Source organism: Leucoraja erinacea, chromosome 10, assembly GCF_028641065.1.
Source record: "Leucoraja erinacea ecotype New England chromosome 10, Leri_hhj_1, whole genome shotgun sequence".
Taxonomy (NCBI): Eukaryota; Metazoa; Chordata; class Chondrichthyes; order Rajiformes; family Rajidae; genus Leucoraja; species Leucoraja erinaceus.
The window spans coordinates 28,616,348-28,638,214 of NC_073386.1; the positions used below are offsets into that span (position 1 = coordinate 28,616,348).

At 40.2% G+C, this 21,867-nt stretch overlaps 1 long non-coding RNA gene across 2 annotated transcripts in view; it reads left to right on the plus strand.

The window, feature by feature from the left end:
- Nucleotides 1-20,601, plus strand: part of LOC129700960 (uncharacterized) — a 45,869-nt gene extending 25,268 nt beyond the window's left edge. For both annotated transcript variants that reach the window (XR_008724130.1, XR_008724129.1), the window contains one exon: nt 20,070-20,601. This is a non-coding gene — a long non-coding RNA (uncharacterized LOC129700960). The remainder of the gene's footprint in view (nt 1-20,069) is intronic.
- Nucleotides 20,602-21,867: the final 1,266 nt, after the last annotated feature.

Sequence of the window (21,867 nt, forward strand, 5' to 3'; positions counted from 1 at the left end):
TTTGACTAGCCTCTAGTGAGTGCAGAGGACACTCAGCAATATTTGTGGAAATTAAATCCTGTTATATTTTGGGGGGGGGAAACGTGGCCTAGTCTTTTCCTTTTATCTCAATACTGCATTTTATTTCTAACACAATTCAAATGTAATCAGATTAATTGTGGTCAGAGCAGACTAAAATATAGTCCCAGACAAACACAATTGTAAATCAGGCAGCATCCAGATGACATTTAAACTTCGCTTTTCATCTGCTGAATAATTATGGCAGTAGTTTTCAACAAAGCCAAAGCCAACAGGGATTTTCAATAACTTTCCACTTAACAAAAACATTTTCAAAATAAATGGACCAAGGCAATTGACTGGAATTTGGCAACTGCATCAGTTAATGGAAAAGCTATAGTGCTATAGTTATGGATAATTATTCTATCTCAAGGGCTGTCCATGTCTTTTTCTTGGTCGGTAGGTGGACCCTCAGTGTGATTCCTGCCATCGAGGCCTTGTCAGTGGTCAGGAAATGCAAATAGTGGCTATTAATACCAGGGCAAAAAAACTGCAGATGTTGGAAATCTGAAGATAATGCAGACCAGAACATGTCAGTGGAGAGAGAAACCAAGTCAATGCTTCAGATCATTTCATCAAAATTGGAAATAGAAAAGAAACAAGTTTTAAGATGTCAAGAAAATGTGAAGTAGGAAAAGGGAGCAAATGGGAAGAACTATTGATAGGGGAAGGGTCAGGAGAAACTAAATGACAAAAGAGCTGAAAGTGCAAGTGTGTGGCAACAAGATACAAAATTTACAGCTGTAAATGTCAAATAATTTCACAAAATTTCCAAAAAATATGCAGATGTTACAATTGGAATTAAAATGTCAGAAGTGCTCATGATCTTAAAATAGTTAAATGCAAAGATGCTTCCAAAAGTTATAATGAATCATGTCGAAAAGTTAGATTTTAAAACAATTTTTAAACTAAAATAAACAACATTTAGCACATTTAGGAGATTAAATATAATTTCATGTCTAATTTTACATCCTCACCATCCAAAGGCTTCATAGAAACATAGAAACATAGAAATTAGGTGCAGGAGTAGGCCATTCGGCCCTTCGAGCCTGCACCGCCATTCAATATGATCATGGCTGATCATCCAACTCAGTATCCCGTACCTGCCTTCTCTCCATACCCTCTGATCCCCTTGGCCACAAGGGCCACATCTAACTCCCTCTTAAATATAGCCAATGAACTGGCCTCAACTACCCTCTGTGGCAGAGAGTTCCAGAGATTCACCACTCTCTGTGTGAAAAAAGTTCTCCTCATCTCGGTTTTAAAGGATTTCCCCCTTATCCTTAAGCTGTGACCCCTTGTCCTGGACTTCCCCAACATCGGGAACAATCTTCCTGCATCTAGCCTGTCCAACCCCTTAAGAATTTTGTAAGTTTCTATAAGATCCCCTCTCAATCACCTAAATTCTAGAGAGTATATTTTTCAAAAAAAAATCTTCATGTAAATAAATGAATTACCTGCACTTCTTCACATAGAATATTGTATTTGCTGCTCACATCATGTTCTCCATGAAATTACAGATCACTGCTTTGTGGAATTCTTCCATTCAGTCCCCAGTTGAGACGCCGAGTTTCCAATCACTGGAAAAAAGACAAAATTAACAGAAATAGATGATTTTGCCATTAGCGCCTGTTCCGCCATTTAACACCATCAAGGCTACGCATGTGTCATTATTCCTGTTCCCATTCTCCTTGATTCGCATGTAGAAATATATTTCTTAAATATATTCATTGGCTTGGCTTCTAGAGCCCACTTACATCCTGATTTCTAATCATTCATCCTTCTTTGTGTGAAGACATTTCTCCTCACTTCAGTCCTGAATCTCTTATCGTGTCCACTCAACTGTGACCCATCATTCTAGATACTGGCACCAAGGGAAGCATCCTTCCTATGACCAGTCTGATCAGTCCTGATAGAATTCATGCATTAGAACCCATCTCATTCTTCCAAACTCTTGCGACTACAAATGTAACATTTCTGAAATATTATTTGCATTTTCATCTTTGAAAGCAACAAAGTATTTGGATAATTGTTCATTCATTTCTCCATTCTCCCTGATGAAGTATCTCTCTTGTGACTGTAGTTGTCCTGATCTACACTAATCATTTTTTTTTTTCATTTTCCGCAGAAGCATTAGCAGTCCTTTTTATATTCCCAACAATGTTACTTTATTTGCTCAAGTTTACTCTCACGTTCTTTCTTACTCTTTTACCTAGTGTTTTGTCCTATGTTGAAATCTAAACTGCTCCCGATTGTGAGGTTTCCAATGTTGCACAGCCATTTTATGTAACTCCTCTATGGATCTAACCGTATCCGTAACTTATTTTAAAGACCAGGGCAACATCACTTTCCCTTTTGTGTTTAACATTGGTCCAGTATGTATTGCAGTTCATATACTTGTTCCTTAAACATAAGCCAATTGTCACTTTATTTTAGCAACTTTGGAACTCTTCAAAGAACGAAACTCCAGGATGTGTTATTAATGACAGTGTACATCATGCCTTCTCCAACAAATATGGTTTTGTACAATACAGTATAATTGCGGGTATAATATTGGACTAGTCTCCTGAGACAAGGACTATTCATTCACTGGAATGGGATGTATCCCCCCCCATGGCACTCACCAAGTTTAAATTCAAGTAATTATCATCACAAATAGAAAGCTGGTATCAGTGACTATGACAACAAAACTGCTGGGTTGTTATTAGGACCCACCTGATTCACGAATGTCCACACACAGAGATGTGACTTCCTTACCCTGTTTGATCTACTGGTAATGCCAGAACCATCAATGTGGTTGATTGTTGACTGGTCTCCAAAATGGCCCAGCTGCTGATTAGTCATTGCCAATAGATGCTGGACTTTCTGAACACACACAAGATCCTGTTACTAAATAAATAAGAATAACTAATATGGTCAATATGTTAATCTTTCTTGTTTTACCATTGAATTGAGTTAGTAATTAAGTACCACAGATTTTTACTTTTATCTCTACATTCATGTAGGCACCACTGAAAAGCAAAAATGTGGTGGAAGGATTTCTATTATATTTAATCCAGTGTTCCATTGTAGTCCTAAAAATGTGCTGCATAGTTAGAGGAACCATCTGATAAATTAGTTATAAATTAGTTATACATTTCACCGACAACTGCCTGCCTGCCCAGGTAAATGTACAATCCTGTCCCGTCTGCGCTGTATATTGATTTTAGAAAAAATGCTACCCTGTATCACTGATTTTTGGCCATCTTACTCACAGTCCTCCTCCGCTGAGCCAGCCCTGAGGATTTTTCCCATCGATGAAAAATGAAAAAGTTATGAGTGTTTAAAAAACCTTGAGATCAGCTGATTGGTCCTCTCGCCTGTCAATCACCGCAATTAAGTTTGTCCCCGGGGTGTGAGGGGGGGGGGGGGCAGGACTATAAAGCCTGTGCCTGTGTGTGTGTGTGTGTGTGTGTGTGTGTGTGTGTGTGTGTCTGTGTGTGTGTGTGTGTGTGTGTGTGTGTGTGTGTGTGTGTGTATGTGTGTGTGTGTGTGTGTGTGAGTGTGAGTGTATGTGTATGTGTGTGAGTGTGTGTGTGTGTGTGTGTGTGTGAGTCTGTGTGTGTGTGTGGGTGTGTGTTAGTGTGTATATGTGTGTGTATGTGTGTATGTGTGTGTGTGAGTGAGTGTATGTGCGTGCGTGTGTGTATGTGTATATGTGTGTGGCTGTGTGTGTGTGTGAGTGTTTGTGTGAGTGTGTGAGTGAGTGTATGTGTGTGAGTGTATGTGTGTGTAATAATAATAATAATGCATTTTATTTGCTGGTGCCTTTCTGGACACCCAAGGACACCTTACAGGACATAAAATCGCAATACATTTATCAATATTAAAATCAAGTTGATTAAAAACAAAAAACAAAAAAAACAAAAAATACACAAAACATTTTAAGTCATTAAAATCAGGGTGAACATGGTGGAAGTTATGTCGGGTATGCTAATCTAAACAGGTGTGTTTTGAGTTGTGATTTGAATTGATCGATAGTGTCCAGGTGACGGATGGGAGGTGGGAGAGTATTCCAGAGACGTGGGGCAGAGCAGCTGAAGGCTCTGGCACCCATGGTGCTGAGTCTAAACGTGGGGACAGTTAAAATTGCAGCTGAGGAGGAACAAAGTGACCGGGAAGGAGTGTATGGTAGCAGCAGGTCAGAGAGGTATTGGGGAGCAAGGTGGTGTAGGGCTTTGAAGGTCAGCAGTAAAATCTTGTAGTTAATCCGAGCTGAGTGAGGATGGGGGTGTGATGTGGTCCGATGATCTGGTGCAGGTGATGATCCCGGCTGCAGAGTTCTGAATGCATTGGAGGCGATGAAGAAGTTTATTGGAGGTGCAAGTGAGGAGGGCGTTGCAGTAATCGATGCGGGATGTGACCAGAGCGTGGATGAGGACTTTTGTATTGTCTTTGGCGAGGGAGGGGCGGAGTCTGGAGATTTTGCGGAGATGAAAGTATGCAGAGCGTGTGATATTGCTGATGTGGGGGCCAAAGGAAAGTGTACTGTCCAGAATGATGCCGAGACTTTTGACATGGGAGGAGGTGGGTATGGGTGAGCCATCAACTGAAATGGTGAACGGGTGGATTTTGGAGAGTGTGAGTGTGAGTGTGAGTGTGAGTGTGAGTGTGTGTGTGTGTGTATGAGTGTGTGTGTGTGTGTGTGTGTGTGTGTGTGTGTGTGTGTGTGTGTGTGTGTGTGTGTGTGTGTGTGTGTGTGTGTGTGTGTGTGTGTGTGTGTGTGTGTGTGTGTGTGTGTGTGTGTGTGTGTGTGTGTGTGTGTGTGTGTGTGTGAGTGTGTGTGTGTGTGTGTGGGTGTGTGTGTGTGTGTGTGTGTGTGTGTGTGCGTGCCTGTACGTGCCTGTGTGAGCCTGTGTGAGCCTGTGTGTGTATTGGAATTGGCGGAGAGGTGGAACATTGCATTGGGGAACCAGCCCTCCCGTGTGAAAAGCTGGGACCCAACGAGTCCCACTTAATCTAATATCCTATAAAAAGAAGAGTACGGAATCTGAATCAGTCAATACTTAACCTGTATCATGGTCAATACTTAACCTTCCACCCACATCTGACATATCATATTGTTGTTTATGTTATCACTATAACATGTGAATTAGCTGCCATGTTTACTATATTATATGAGTAGCACTTCAAGTGTAGTTCAGAGATACACCATGGAAACTGGCCCTGAGTCCGTGCCGATCCTATGTTTATGTATCCTTGTATGTGTTTCTATCCTACACACTAGGGGCAATTGGCAGAAGCCAATTAACCTGCAAACATGCACATCTTTGGGATGTGGGAGGGAACCAGAGCACCTGGAAAAAGCCCACGTGGTCACAGGAAGTACATACAGAGAGCACATGTAGTCCGGATCAGACCTAGGTCTCTGGCGCTGTAAGGCAGCAGCCCTACTGCTGCGCCACTGTACAGCCTACAGTCAACTTTAAGTATAAGCCTCCATGGGATGCCCCAGATTGAGAATGATGCATTCTTTTACTTATTCATTTATATAATGTGAATATCATTACAAACCATCATTGATGGTTCAACCATATTTGCCCTTCTTGAACTGCTACAGTCCTTCTAGTGAAGGCTTTCCTATCTGATGCAATTGCAAGGGAATCCCAGGGACTGTAGACCCAGCAATGATAAATAGACTACAATATATTTTCAGGATGGGAAGTATGTCTTAGTTCTTCTATTTGGAGGAAATGGAAATATACAATAATTTGTATGTGTTACTAAGTACATCAACTGCTGAGTTAATTAGACAGTTGTACAGGTGGCAATAATCAGATTTTATTTAGCATATGCTGTACAAAACCATAACATAAGTAGAGTATTGCAACCAGGAAAAAGGACTGGCTTTATTTGCAAAAGGAAGCATTGGAAATGCACAGCAGGTAATGATTTTTTTAATTACGTTTTTCATGTTTTCTGAAGAAATCAAGCCACCCAGCGTTTCTGCTGTCAATGAACTATGTCAGTGTTGGAGCATTATTCATTTTACTGGACGTGTTCTTGTGTGGTCTACTTCTTGGCAAATGTTTGCAGTTAAATGATACTAAAATTATTACTAAACCGTCTTCTTTTTTAGTCTTCTCTCAAACTAAAATGTTCTAACTTGTAAACTGACTGTAACTTAACGGGCAAGTTAACGCTATTACTTTACAACAATGCATACTATTAATGCTGCAATTTTGCCAATGCCAATAGAATTCATGTCACTTTTTCTTATATTCTAATCCTCATGTCTCAAAATTCAAAGGTCAGTTGTGACATGGTTGTTTCAGTTCCATAGCTTTTTTAGTCCAAAGTTATCTTTACTTTTTACACAATGTAAACTTTCTCCTCACTCTGGGAGAACAGAACACCTAGGGCTTACTAAATCCTCCATCCATAAATGTACTTTAAGCTTTGCAATTTCATATGTTAGCTAAAATCAAAGCTGGCTTTATTGAAGCCATAGGCTTCCCGAACAGAAGCCTTTGTAGGATGGTGCAAGGATCTGGTAAAAAACTACAAAATTATCTTCTCAACATTATTTACCTTCATTTGACCCCCAATCTTCATCTGCTCAATCTTCATTTCTACTAATTCCAGGAGAAATTAAAATCAGTTTATTTTAGAATGGGCAAATGATCCACAATACCAGTGTTACATTGCATGGCAAGTTGATAAAATATCCCTTTAGAATTATTATCGTTGTTTCCTGAGCTATTCATTCAACTGCTAGAGGATACATCAAAAGATTAACAGGGTTGAATTAATTATGATAATTTATTGGTGTCTGCAACATTTGAGTTGTTTTTGCAAATCGAAATTACAGCCAAATCTACTGAAAATAACATCAAATGTATGTCAACTACTTGAGAAAAGAAAGTGAATGGAATTTAACATGTGGATGACACGTAAGTTTGTGTTGTGTTTAGAGAGAAAGGTTTTCTAAATCTACAGCTGGATATATAGATAGAAAATTGAGCGATGCTGACAGATAGAATATAATCCTAACAAGTATGGGGTGATACATTTTGATAAATTCAACAGGGGTTGGACAAATACAAAAACTGTGAGAATGCTAAGAAAAGGAGAAGACCAGAGAGACCCTGGGTTTAAATCCGCAGTTAGACAGTTGTGGAAAAGTCCTATAGCATATATATGTTCATATCACGCACATAATATAAAGAACCCACAGTGCTGGTCAGGCAGCATCTCATGAGAACAAGGATATGCAATGTTTCCAGTCGAGACCCTTCAGACTTATTTTAGAGGGGGTGGGGAGCTAGAAAAGAGGAGGCACTAAAGGCTAAGACAGATGAGGAGGATTATTGGATAGGCAGATGGCTGGACGGAGATGAAAAGACAGAAGGTAGAGGATGAAAGGATTGAAGAGTTGCAAATTGTGAAGCTAGAGGATGGAATGTAGGTGGAAAGGGAGGGGAGCGGGGAAATATGTGGGAGTCCAGGTGGAGCACAGGTGGGTCACAGGGGAGTGGAACAGGGGGAAAGAAGGCGGGGTGTACACAGGAGAACATAGGGGTATACCTTCTGTCTTTTCATCTCCGTCCAATAATCCTCCTCACCTGTACATAGGAGAAGAAGGGAGATGGGGAGAGTTAAGTAGTTACCACAAATTGGAGAATTCAATATTGATACAGTTGGGTTGAACCACCCCATCCTTTCTACCCTGTGTCCCACTTGTGCAATGCTCCCCCATGGTTCTTCACAGAAAAGTTTTCAAGCACAAAGCCGACCCACAGTTATGTAAAAAAATATTAGGGCAGAAAACCAAAGGCTTGATTTATGGGACTTCTTAAAGAAGTAAAGAGACGTAGAGAGGTTGTTGACATCAAGACAAGACTTGACAACGTGTACTACCAAGGAACCTTATTAAAACTCAGCAACGGGCATTGAGGAAAACTATCCCATTGTTGGAGTTATATCTTGCACAAAGGAAGATATTTTGTGTATGTTGGTGCTAATTATCTGGCAACAGAATATCAATGCAGGAATTCATTAAGGCACTAACCTTGCCTCAATCATCTACAGCCTCTTTATTAATGTCCTTCCTTCCCTCATGAAGACAGAGGTGGGGTATTCACTAATGATTCCAGAATGTTAAATTTAACTTGCAGCTCCTCATAAAATTAATCAATTCATGCCTACATGTCAACAGATCTTGCATGAAGGCAATGGTTGTTCTGTGGTCAGTTAATAATAATTAGTCATGTCCATCTCCAACAAGAGTAAATCTAACCATGCACCTTTGACAGCCAATGACATTAGTATCACCAAGTGTACCACACCGACATCTGAACACACTGAACAGAAACTCAAATGGACCAACACATATAATAGTGTGAATATTGATTTCTCTAACTTCAAGTAACCTCTGAATTCCCTCTCTCTCCATCCCCACCCCACCCAAGTCACACCAGCTTCTTGTTCTCACCTAGCAAACACTTATAATGGCCAGTTTCCTTTATCATCATTACTTTTTGGCATATCTTTCATTCATCTGTTCTATATCTGTCTACATCACCGTTTATATCTCTCGTTTCACTTTCCCGTGACCCACAGTCTGAAGAAGCGTTACCCGTTCCTTCTCTGCAGAGATGCTGCCTGTCCCGCTGAGTTGCTCCAGCATTTTGTACCTATCTTTGGTTTAAACCAGCACCTGTAGTTCCTTCCAACATATATATATATATATTGTGGCTACAGGAGCAGATGCCAGTCCTCTGGTATCTTACAACATATTACCCACCTCCTGATTCCCCCAAGGCATTGCACCATCTTTAAGGCACAAACTAGACTGTAATTGAATGTTCCCAGTTGTCCAGATGAGTAAAACATCAACAATACTCAAGAACCACAATATCATCCATGACAAAACAAGAGGGCATAATTGGCATACATTCCACCACCCTCAATAATCAATCTATCCACCATTTGCACAACCTGGTTGTGGAATGTGCATCATCCATAAAGTGTACTGCAATTATATGCTTTGCAACTCCATCATCTACGACCTCAACCAGCAGGATGAACAGGAGAAGCAAGCATATAGGAAGGCTACAACTATGCAGGTTCCCCTTTAATTTGCACGCCACCCTGAATAAGAAATAAATCATAACCCCTTCATCTTCACAGAATCTAAATCCAATGTGCTACCCAACAACAGTGGATTGCAGTTGTTGAAAAAGATAGTTCATCAAGAAGCCATCTTGTTGAATGGCTACAGTTCTTCTGGTGAAAGTGTTCCCACTGTTGTTGGCAGAGAGCAGAGCCAAGTCCTCTGAGCAGATATACACCCAACATTGGGGGAATACTTTCACCAGGGGTTTCACCAGGGAACTGAAGCCATTCTCTTGATTGAGCCACCTTCTAGAAATGGTCCAATGTTGTTGGATAAATGCTTGCAGGATTTGACCCTGCATTGTTGAAGATGTGTTAATTTATTTCCAAAGGAAGTTAGAGATAGGTATTAAATCATTGGCTTCCCAGCCTATGGTCACATCTTAAGAACATTAATTAAAACAAAGCAATGCATTTTTGACAGATTAATAAATGGCCATTAAATTTGGTGAACTCAAAAGCATAAAAGTTAAGGACAGTAATTTACCCTGACATGGAACTAGAGGAATAAACCAGGGAGAGATTCAAAAACAAGAGGAATAGGATTTAGAGGTCTGTTCTACGAATGTTGAGGTGGAATGTAGGGACTTCCAGAAATCTATACTGAAGCCTTAACTTTTAGATGGGTATATTAAGTGGGATAACAGAGGTCTAATGTTCAGGTGATCGAGGGACAGCGTAGACTCGGTGGGCCAAAAGGCCAGTTTCCACTCTGTATCTCCAAAGCTAAAACTGAAACCAAAACTAAAACTAAACTTCTTTATACTTGCAAATTTGTTTTTATAAAACTCATAATGAAAACACAGCGAAACGTAGTGATTATTTCAATTAAAAACTTTTTACAAAGGGAAATCTCGGATAATTTTTTGGACAATTAATGTTTGTACCACAAAGCCCAGCTAGTTCAAAAACAGAAATAAAAAAGCTGGGGGCAGATTCTGGAAATCTGGAATAAAAGCTGGAATGTTGGAAACATTCAGCAGGTCAGGCTGTCTCTTCAGAAAGAGAAACAGGGTTTGAGGTTTCAGTACCAGCGCCTTTCATCAAAAGTTGCGATGAAGGGTTCCAGGTTTGAAGTGATAATTGTTATCTTTCCACACAGTAATGAGTGAAGGTGAAAGCAAAGTGAAAATTATTAGACAATAGACCAATAGACAATAGGTGCAGGAGTAGGTGATTCGGCCCTTCGAGCCAGCACCACCATTCACAGTGATCATGGCTGATCATCCACAATCAGCACCCCGTTCCTGCCTTCTCCCCATATCCTTTGACCCCACTATCTTTAACTCTCTCTTGAAAGTATCCAGAGAAATGACAGTCCCGCCATCCAGGGAATTAACTCAATAGCAAGAATATCCTTCCTCAAATTCTGAGCCCAAACCTGCACACAATACTCCAGGTGTGGTCTCACTAGAGCCCTGTACAACTGCAGAAGGACCTCTTTGCTCCTATACTTAACTCCTCTTGTTATGAATGCCAACATGCCATTCATTAGCTTTCTTCACTGCCTGCTGTGAGCTGCATGCTTACTTTCAGAAATGTTTTATGTCCACATATTTGTCCTTTTTTGCACAATATCAAAGTGAACTCTGGTGTAAGGCAAATTGCTTTGGATTGAGGAATCAACAACATTTTAAGGCTATTGATTTATATATTTTATTTTATACAGTGTATTCCAGTTTCCATAACCTTTCTAACCTGGGATTTTACCTCTGTAATTTTTTAAGCACTTCAAAGGTACAAAGGAGAGTGTTTTATATATACTAGATTGAATGTTTTATTTGACTGATTAGTCTTCGGTGTGTAATTATAGTCTGAAATCCTGCAGATTTCACACGTTTCAGATATAATGTGGAGACTCATGTGCTATTAGGCTAATAATGCACAGCAGCTCTGTCTAGCATGCGTTGTCCCAATTCAGATTTTCAATTACTTCACCCTGTTATTAACTACAAAATAAAAGAACCTGTACTTGAATAGTTCCTATAGGTCCTTAAATCTGCCGAATTTCAAGAGGTTGTATCATTGGCGGAGCAAACTAAATTCAAATTGTGCAGCCCGGGTTCCCTCACATTATACTCTTTAAATGTTCTCAGACAAAAGAAAGCTTAAGCCTTCTCATCAAGTACCATACAATGCATCGTGCCAATCATTGTGGGATAAGCGGATCTTTAGAGTTTCATTTTATTCAAAGTTCAAACATAGTCTTGCAGAAGAACATTTCACTGCCATTTACTTGAACGTGGAATACGATCAAGGTAAAAAGAAAAGGATTTTCAATATTAATTGTTGGGCTTCTATTGATTTGTTTATATTTAAACAGAGCATAAGGCAGGATACCTTGCCCCTTTTCTTGGGCAAAATCTATATCCAAGAGAAGATTAGATCATCTCAGCATTAATCGCCAACATTTCCTAAAATATTCCTAAATATCAAATCTAGTCAAATATTTCTTCAGAAGCCATTGTAGTACCTAAAGGTGTTTCTATGTTGATTAACTACAGATGATAATTACTGTTCCTTTTCTTTAACCAATGATAAGACAAAATCAAAATGAGAACATTGTATTTCTGTTTCAGTTTACTTTGAAGAGAATGTACATGATATGTGTATATACAACTGTGGGAAGTTACCTATTTAATAATGTTACATGCTGTCTCTTTTTGTGCATACATGGAAGAGAAATTTGTTCTACAAAAAAAACACCAGCTAAACAATTTGAACACTTGTACTCTTTACAATAGACAAAATAGTGTGCTGTTTCCCAGTTAATATTCCCAGTGTGGCTTTTGTAAAGAGCTGATAAATTACCAATAAGATGAAAGGCTGAACTAGATGCTAAGTGAAATTGTACTGATGAATATGCTTTAATAGGACAGATGCCTGGTCAGGTTGTTAGGTTATATAAATTGTAATATAAGATGAATATAAGTAATATATATTTTAACTGTAGTGAAATTTTGTTTTTGTTAACCTCATTCAGAAATATTGATGGAGGTTTCAAAGTTGCTGCTGCATAAATAATTATATGAGTTAACTGTTCATTTTGCTCATCACCCAAATTTTCCATTGATTAAATGAAAAGAGCAAATTGGGCAACTGTTCTAATTTCACAAATTTTTACACTAAGTGTGGGGTCATTATTAACTATTTGAGACCTTCCTACAGACCATTCAAAAAGATCAAACATCGACATCATAATCCCCAGAAACTCCCTTTGCAACTGGATCATTGACTTCCTGATCCATGGGTCATAATCAATAAGAGAAAGTGACAAAACATCCCCTGTGATAATTCTCAACACTTTTCTACACTCCCTATATACTCATGACCATGCGGCCAAATTCTGCATGGTCTCCATTTACAAATTTGCAGAGGTGGATCATGAGTTAGATCTCGAACAATGACGGGATGAAGTACAAGTAGGAGATGGAAAGTTAGTAAAATGATGTCAAGCCAACAACCCTTCCCTCAAAGTTAGTAAGATTAAGTATTTCTACCTCTTCTTCTTCCATTTCCTCATCCTTCTCCTTTTCTTTTTCTTCTTCTTTTCTTCTTTTCATCTTCTTTTTGTCTTATTTTCTTCTTTTTCAGCAGGGGCTGATGATGCCTTGTCTCCAGTGGATCCTGAGGAGTTAAATGAGATCAATGTAGGAACCACAGATTCTACCACAGTTCGGGCAGAAGGAGCTTACTAGGGTGAAGGTTTTGGTAGTTTGGAAGGTGATGGGCTCTTTCTGTCATTCATGCTGGGGTTCTATGTGTTCTTGACATTCAGACTAAAGATCTTTCTGCAATCTTGAATGCTCATTCACTATTTTAAGAAGTAATATGAATTGGTAGGGATGTTACACTTTTGAAATCAGGCTTTGAGAAGATCCTGGAAATATTTCCTCTGTTCTTCTAGTACTCTTATGTTTTGATAAAGTTTAGAACAAAATGCTTATTTAGGGATATTGGTGTCATATAATGTGACCTGCCCAACAGGGCTAGCTGAGTGTACTGAGAGACTCAATGCCGGGAAAGGATACTGATGTTAGTTCACTTAGTCTGCAATTTTTGTAAATGATTTGGTGCTATCTTCCTTGTACTTTGAGGTACCTGTTGCAGGTAGTGCTTTCTTTGACGCTTACAAGAAGCTGATCGTCAATGCCATCAGAAAGAATGTGAGCTTTGTACCAGGTACTGTCTTGACCTAAGGCACTGTTTTGTCCAGACAGCCAGATGCTGTGCTGATGCACTTAAGATGAAGATGAATTTCATGATAGTTCACTAAGACGTGCCTCTCAAGATATAAAAAATGGCCCATATTTTCCAACGTCTCATGAAGGACCTTTATTGTCAATGTCAGTGTTGCACAGTGGCGAGAGATTTATAGAGGATCTTTGCTTTGCAGATTTGGTATTCCCTTAGACATTAGTGAATGGTTTCATTATGAATGATTCTGAACAAGTGCTTAATGAAGTTGTGTCAACCTACAACCACTTATTTCCTGAGCAGCATGGAGTCACCTGAGTGGAACTCCACTGTCCCTTCCTACTCCAGGTCACCTTTTTTTCCTTCCACCTCTCCCCCATTCCCTGCTCTCCACCATCTTGTTCTTCATTTCACTTTCCACCTACCTTTCCTTTCAGATCCCATCATTTGCATCCTTTTATATTCTCCACTTATCACCTCCAGTCCTGGATATTATCTCCATACTCCTCTCCCCCATTTGACTCACCTGCCAAGCAACTCATCCTTGCCTGGATCCAGGTATCACCTGCCAGCTCTTGCGCCACACTCCTTTCCTTCACTTCGTTCTACCAGCTTTCGAGCCTCTGCTCTAACAGTCAAAAGAAGGTCCCAGCCCAATTCTTACCTCCAAAGATGCTGTCTGACCTGCTTAGCTCCTCCAGCAGAAGAATGTGCTCAAGATTCCGGCATCGGCATTGTTGTGTGTCTCCTTTGAAAAGTTTCTCTTATTGATTATTCCACTCCACCAGGAACCAGAGGCAGTTGTGGTGATGGACTACTGGATGGAGGGGACGGCTGCAATGGGCCCTTGTGGCCAGCTGCAGGTGGGACTGTAAAATGGTGCCAACTGGCACCGTTTGCATATGGACTCATTGGACTGTTCTGTGCATTATGTACTGACCAGGGGATTGTGCTTATGTACGGGGATAGTCTTGCTGAGCTGTCTGCAAAAAAATGTAATTCACTGTACCTGGTACACATGACAACAAATAAACCATTAAACCATTGAACCTCATTGGAGATGTTCTGTGAAAGGTTAAATAATGGGGGAATAACTCAGCCTTGCTTGTCTACATTGTGATTGGGTTAGTGGTACACCTGCAGGTTAATATCATGGCTTGCAGGCCACCATTGCAGTTTCAGAGGACCTGGCAACATTAACTAGCTGAGGAGAACATACCACCATTGCCATCCATTGATAAGACTCACCTTCCAATGTTTTTTATTTGCATATTTAAAGGACTGAAAATCCTTGGTGCTTGCATTACCCGGCAGTTTGGTTGTTCTTTAAAGTGGCAGCGAGCCAAGTGTTGCTCTTGGTGGAGATTTAACTCCACACGCCCGATCTCTGGGCCACGAACCAGCTGTGTAAACGTAGCTTTAGAAAAGATCCGCTGCCTGTTTACCTTTTTATTTAAAATGTCGACTTCAAATCGTTTGAATAAATTAAAACCAACACGTTCAAAGCATCTTGAAACAAACTTGTGTCCATTGTGACTGTTTCGTGAACGCTTTGACCTTATTTATTTAGGAGAATGTTGCAATGTTATTTCCCATGAAAGGAAAACAACCCAAGCCATCAGACTCATGATGTAATATTTTTGTTACGAAGAATTACCTCCAGCAAACGTTTAATTGAATGAAAATCATTTGACCCACAGCAACACGCTTATTTTTTTCCAGTCTAGTACCGAATGGGGATTTTTTATCGTGACATTTAAACTGTGGTATAGGCGGGCAATCTCTAGCCGAGGGAGGTCGCCAGCGGAGCGTGAACCCGAAAGATTGCAGTCTTCCCTTGTGGGGGACCCCACAAACATCGGCCTAACGTTTATATTTTCAGCGAGTTCTCATTCTCGGTCCACAAAAGAATGAAACCGCAGAAAGGTAATGGGCGGTTTGTGTTTTTTTTTGTTAGAAAAAGTGATTGTAAATCGTTACTAAGTTAAAGAGAACTGGACACCCTCGACCCCGTGGTCATTTTTTTTTCCTAAGACGAGAAAGATTCTGATGGTTTTTCCAGTTGTACAAACAAAAATAAATGTCTCCACCAGGAATTATGTAGAAACAAAACATCGAACGAAAATGTACTTGGGCCGCCGGCGCAGAATGACAGAGGAGAAATGAATCATTGGATCTACCCGAATCGAGCAGCCGTCCTGGATTGAAAGCGCGGCTAATGGAGAGGGGGAAGACTGCAAATCTCAGCATGGGCATTTAAAAATAAAGCACAGCCGGTTGTCATCTGGGAGAAAAGGGGGGAAAAAGAAAAGCATTTAGGAACATACCATGATATGAAAATAATCGGAAAGTATATATGCTTAATAAGTCGGTGATACTTTACACAATATTTGAATGACATGACTTATTAGTTTACATTGAACTTTCCCCTGTCGAAGCACCAGGAGTCCTTTTCACTTAATAAGAAGCGACGTTTTTTACAGGCGGTAATGGCGATTTATGTTCCTCGAGCTTTATATTCAACAAAATTTGCAAGCTTGGGTTAGAAGCAGTTCTATTTGTTTTATTTCGGCAGAAAAAATGAATTTGACCTCGGTGTTGCCCGGCAATTCTGCGGGCCTTTCTTTGATATACCCTTGCCAATACGTTGTTTTAATACCTTATAATTTTCAGGCAAGAATAAATCTGGGGGGGGAATCAAACAGTAAATTACAGATATCGGATGTTTTCTTTTTAAGAAATCGCTCCGTTGTTTTCTCCGCAAGGAACTTAATCTCAACTGCTGTTTCTTTGGGAGGGGAGTCGGGAGCAGAATGATACATGCGTTTTTGAGTGCTACAACTGGTTAGTGATAGATATTGATAGGAGTTTACTCTGGCCCTTGGCAGACCGTGCTGTTGCATTGGCTGTTGCGAGTCCATCTGGAAAAGTTATTAGAATCCAGGCACAGGGGCACAAGTAAAACGAGGCAGACACCAATCACTCTTCTAAATAAACATTAGTCTTAAAAAGTTTGCACTCTTGACCTCAACCATTGGATTGCGTTTATTTCTGTAAAACCGCGTCTTTTTTCCCCTGCGCAGCCTAAATATTTTTCGTTGGCAGTGAAACTAATTTTTCGGAATATTTATTTAACTCTTTTGGGTCTGCTCCCCACCTTCTCTTTCCCCCAGCCACCCCCACCCCTCCGCCCCTCTCCCGTCCCACGCCGGGGTCTTTGCAACAAAAATGTTGACTTTGTAAAGTTAACGATATAACCGCAGTCCCTCTGCCATTCTCAACTATACAGTCATTTTTTTTAACACATTAAACACCGGCGTGTATATATGAACTGGAATAACAGTAAATCAAAATACATGGGCTGGATGTGCAGCGAGTTCGAGCGACGTTCATTTGCCCGAACGTGTTGTGAATTACGGCCCCGGCCTGTGGAAAATGACCATTAAGGGTGTTGGAGCGAGATAACAACTCCACTCTTCAACAAAACAACACAGGGAACATTTGGCGTTTGTCAGTTGTTGAACCTCGCCCTGATGAGAACGCGTGAAGGTGGCTGTTGAGGGATTTGAGTTGTTCGGTACTATTAGCTTTCGTAACCCGAGAAAGCATTTCATTTAACTGGTATTGCGGTTATTAAAAGAAACTGCGCCGATATATCCCCGATAGATAGAACGATTAATATCGGCGAAGAGGCAGATTTGAACCTGTGATGTAACTTAATGATGCAAGTAGCATCTGTTTAAGTCCGCACCGAGTGAAGATGAAACAAAATGACTCGTTACTTAAAGATGAGGTTTGTTTCCAAGTACCTGCATCGTGCTTTAAGAAAAACTAAGGTGGTGAACTGTGTTCGGGGTCCAAAGATTATTAATCTAGGAAGGGAAAATACACCGTGTGCCAATATATATCCATATACACATAGAAACATATATAGAAAATAGGTGCAGGAGTAGGCAATTCGGCCCTTCGTGCCAGCACCGCCATTCAATATGATCATGGCTGATCATGAAAATTATCCCCTTATCCCTTAATTCCGTTAGCCCTAAGAATAGCTCTCTTGAAAATATCCAGTGAATTGGCCTCCATTGACTTCTAAGGAAGAGAATTCCACAGATTCACAACGTTCTGGGTGCATTTCTTTCTCGTGTTAGTCTTAAATGGCCAACAGCTTATTCTTAAACTGTGACCCCCTGATTATGCACTCCCTCAACATCGGGAATTTTTTTCTTGCATCTAGCCTGTCCAATCCCCTAAGAATTATATAGAAATAACAAATAAATATATATGTATTGCAAGGTTCTGGGCCTGAAACAACTCAAAACTCATCCCACTGCTCTTTTTAACACAGCAACAACGAGAGCTTTGGATGTGGCACCAGTCCCGCAAAAATAATCACAAGTGGGCCACGTGTTCGTTCTAGCTGTCCAGAATATCTTCAGTGATATTTGATTTACTGGTACTGTGGTTCTGCTAATGTGTGCAAGTACTTCAGGCGAAAAAGCGAAATATTACATATTTAACTGATTCCCGTGGCGTTCAAATAGGAGTTATGTACGCTTGATTCTCGTTCTTTTATATGGGTCATACCTAGACTTTTGAAATGAAATGAAATGATTCAATTTATTGTCATTGTCAGTGTACAGTACAGAGACAACGAAATGCATTTTTAGCATCTCCCTTGAAAGGGAGACACAGGGCGTCGCGGTGTGCCCGCGCCTGCCGCCGTAATTACATTCCATTACAGGCAAAGGTGGGTGAAGTGTCTTGCCCAAGGACACAACGACAGTATGCACTCCAAGCGGGATTTGAACCGGCTACCTTCCGGTCGCCAGCCGAACTCTTAGCCCATTGTGCTATCTGTCGCCTGTTATCCAAGGGCTCTTGTAAATTTCTGGTCAGTGTCTTACCGAATTACCAAAAAAGCACATTATATTTTGTTCGAACGAATATCTTAGAAACGTGTTAGGTGAGTGGATGGTTTTATTGATAAGTAAAAACCCAGATGAAATGATTTTAGAGATTGCAGAGGGAAGGATGGGATCGATAATTTGAATTATCGTTTCTTCATTTAAGTAAACTCGCTGAATAGCAGAATCCGTTCCGCACTGCAGCAAATCTAAAGTATTTGACTGATTTGCTTTGGAAGACTTCAAAACTAACAGCCACGATAGTAGTTTAGTGAAGGAAAACGCGGAAGCACAGATGATCAGTTAAGATCACATCTGTTCGCAGTTTAATCACCAACGCGTTTTTTGTCTGATGTCAAAACGCGAAAGGCAAATAGTCGGAAAATTCTCTTGTTCACTGAAAAGAAAATCGTCTCACTGTGTATCCAAAGTTTATTGCCACGCTTGGTGGTTGGTCCGTTCGTTCCAACTAATGGTCTGGCTGACTTAAACTGTCGAGCAGTTTGGTAAAACACGGTAGTGCCGCTTTAATACGTGAAACGTATCTATTCTATTTGAGCAAGATTTTGTCTTGAGATCACTACAGCTACTCAAAGAGAAGATCTCAGCTAAGATCAGGTTGAATTGCCGTAATTGCAGAAGGTCACGTGTTAAACCTTTCAGTCATTTAGTTAATATCTCTGCCCTCACACTGCACATTTGGTGACTTTTTCCCAAGCAGGAACCACACGCACACAGTCAACCGTTTCATTCGAGAAAGCATGGTTTAATCCATTCCTCGGGTTCGTGGCACTGCTACTAAAATACAAGGGTCTAACCCTCAGATACTGTTCCCGATTGGGATCATTCCTACTTCGCATCGGAAGGAAACCAGTTGATGGAAGTGTGGACATATACAAACGATACATAGAGTTGCCCTATGAATCACTCCACAGAAGGCAGTTCTTTTTAATGGTCTTTCGTGGAAAAAAAAGCCTCGAAATGGGATAAACAAAGAGGACAGAAAAAACAGAAGAGACACTCCAGGGACACACTGGTGCAGTGGTTTACACGTACTGATAGGCACACGATACGCCCAATTACACATACGGATAAGCGCAACGGCACACATTTACAAACGGCGAGTAGCTACAGACATTTCACATTTTTGTATCCACTTTTACGAAGGAAAAGTGCTGGAACCATTCACTCGCCCAGTGGTTTTTGCGAAGGTAAAGTCGATGTTTCATTTTGACGACAATCTGTTCGCAACAGAATGCCACCAGCTGTTTTTTCATCTTTCCACAGATGCTGCCTGATCACCCGAGGATATTCCCTGGCAGTATTTCAGAATTCCAACATCCTTGTTTGTACTTTATATGCACTGGTGTTAGTGTTGATTTTAGGTACATACATACAGAGATTAACGCACACCCAGATAAAAATAGAAACACATCTTCTACGCTGATACACGTACGGGTTCGTCGATGTAAGGAAGTCCATAGAACCGTTGGTCTTTGCGAGCCATCATAATCGCACATAACATCCTATACTTCCACTTTAACATGACTACTACATTAAGCTGCGCGGCCTGGGCAGAGATAGTTTAAAATAAAAACAGAACCGAGCAAGGAGAATGCCGTTGATACTGGAAATCTGGGGGGAAACAAAACAGAGAGTGCCAGAAAAGTACAGCAAATCATACAACATCGGTGAAGAAAGAAACAGCGTTGTCGCTTCAATTCTGACCCGAAATGTCTTTCTTCTCCACAGACACTGACGGACTTACTGAACACTTGCAGCATTTTCTCGACATATTGACTAAAACGGAATTTGGCTGTAATCCTCAAGCAGGCCTGGAAACCTTTGGGGAGAGGAGTAATTAAGGTTTCAAGTCGACGATGGGTTATCTGTCGTTTTAATATTGCTGATGGACTCTACATTCGCTAAAATCCCCGATAATTAATTAATGGAAAATTAAATATTAGTCTTGTAATTCCAACAATTTATTTAGTCCTACGGCTTTTGGTTGAAAAGGGTAGATAGATTTTCCAGTTCCACAAAATATAATAACGTGCAGATTACTACGTGGTCTGGTCAATTTTCCTGTAACCACTTCATCCAAGGCATTGGGCTGAGGAATGTATTATTCGATGTTATATGTGCTTACATTTGAAGTGATTTTGTTCCATTGTCCTGGTGTATGTATGTAAAAGCGGGCTTTAAAAGATCATCTTTTCCTGACTTTTGCCTGTTCAGAAGTGCTGTATGACCATATGACCAATAAAATATCTTTGATGTTCAATCGTGGTGGACCATTTGGTTGGCGCCAGCCAATTTGCACGCAGCATCCTTCCAGGTGCCCAGTTGTGTGGTAAAAGTAAGATAATCATATTTAGCTATGTTTATTGAAATATATGTTTTTTTTAAATTAACTTCACAGGTGAAGGCGGACCGATTTTGGTTTCACGTCGCACCAGAAAGTTGACACTTTGGTCAGTGCAGCAGATGCAACGCAAAGCGCTAGGGTGACAGCTTCTATTTCTGAGCGAAATGGAATCATCAGAGTAAATATTTAGATGAATAAACTAACTCTTGGCCCCAAAGCTCAAAATGCTGGAGCAGTTATTAAACGGCCACAGAATCTTCAGATTTTTTTGTATTTATATACCTATTATCCCTGTAATTAAATCTAATTAAAGAGCATCCGCGTGTGAAATGAGAAATAAGAGCTGGATACATGCCACGCGAGACCTTCATCAGAAATGATGAACATGTTATATTTCCGTTGGTCAGATACATTATCGATAGACAATAGTGAGTGCATTGGGGTTAAAAAATAAACATGATTAAAGATAGTAGGGGTGGGGAGCGGTGTAATGGAACAGCATTGCAGGTCAGTAAACTGGATTAAGTTAAAACCCAAAAGAGTTAACATCACAGGTGGTTAACTTGTCCCCAGTGGCCGAGTTGCTTTATTTTCTTTGTGACAGTGTCTATACATTGGACCCACTGTACTACAAAGGCCTGTCCATTTGCTGATCAACTTTCAGAAAATGCCATATGTTGCTACAAAACTAGTATATCGCAGTGCAATTCATAATACAGGAAGGTACGCAATTAGAGACCCGATTGAATAAGGCCCTGAAAATCCAGTTTCTACAAACTTGACGGGGTAGATGGCAAGTTTTTGAAGAAAGTATAAATGTTGCAGAAAATATAAATATTAAATATAAATATAAATTATCCTCGCTGGGCAAGCAGAAAATATAACGTTTTATTCGTGGCTTTTGGTAGGCACTCGGGGAAAGTCAAGTAGGAAAGAAAGTCAGTAAGAATGCATTTCCCCTTAACACTGTTAATTGTATAGGGACGCCTGTTGGAATTATGTGCCATTTATCGCTTATTAAGAAATGGTAAATTGGTGGTGGGGTTGAAGTATACTGTCGAAAAATAACTACCACGTGCGAAAATAAAGAATTCTTAAAATTAGATGGGTAAGGGCTGGTGATTTGTTTATGTGAACTCCTGTGTATGAGTACGTGAGTATAAATAATGATAGAGTGTTTAC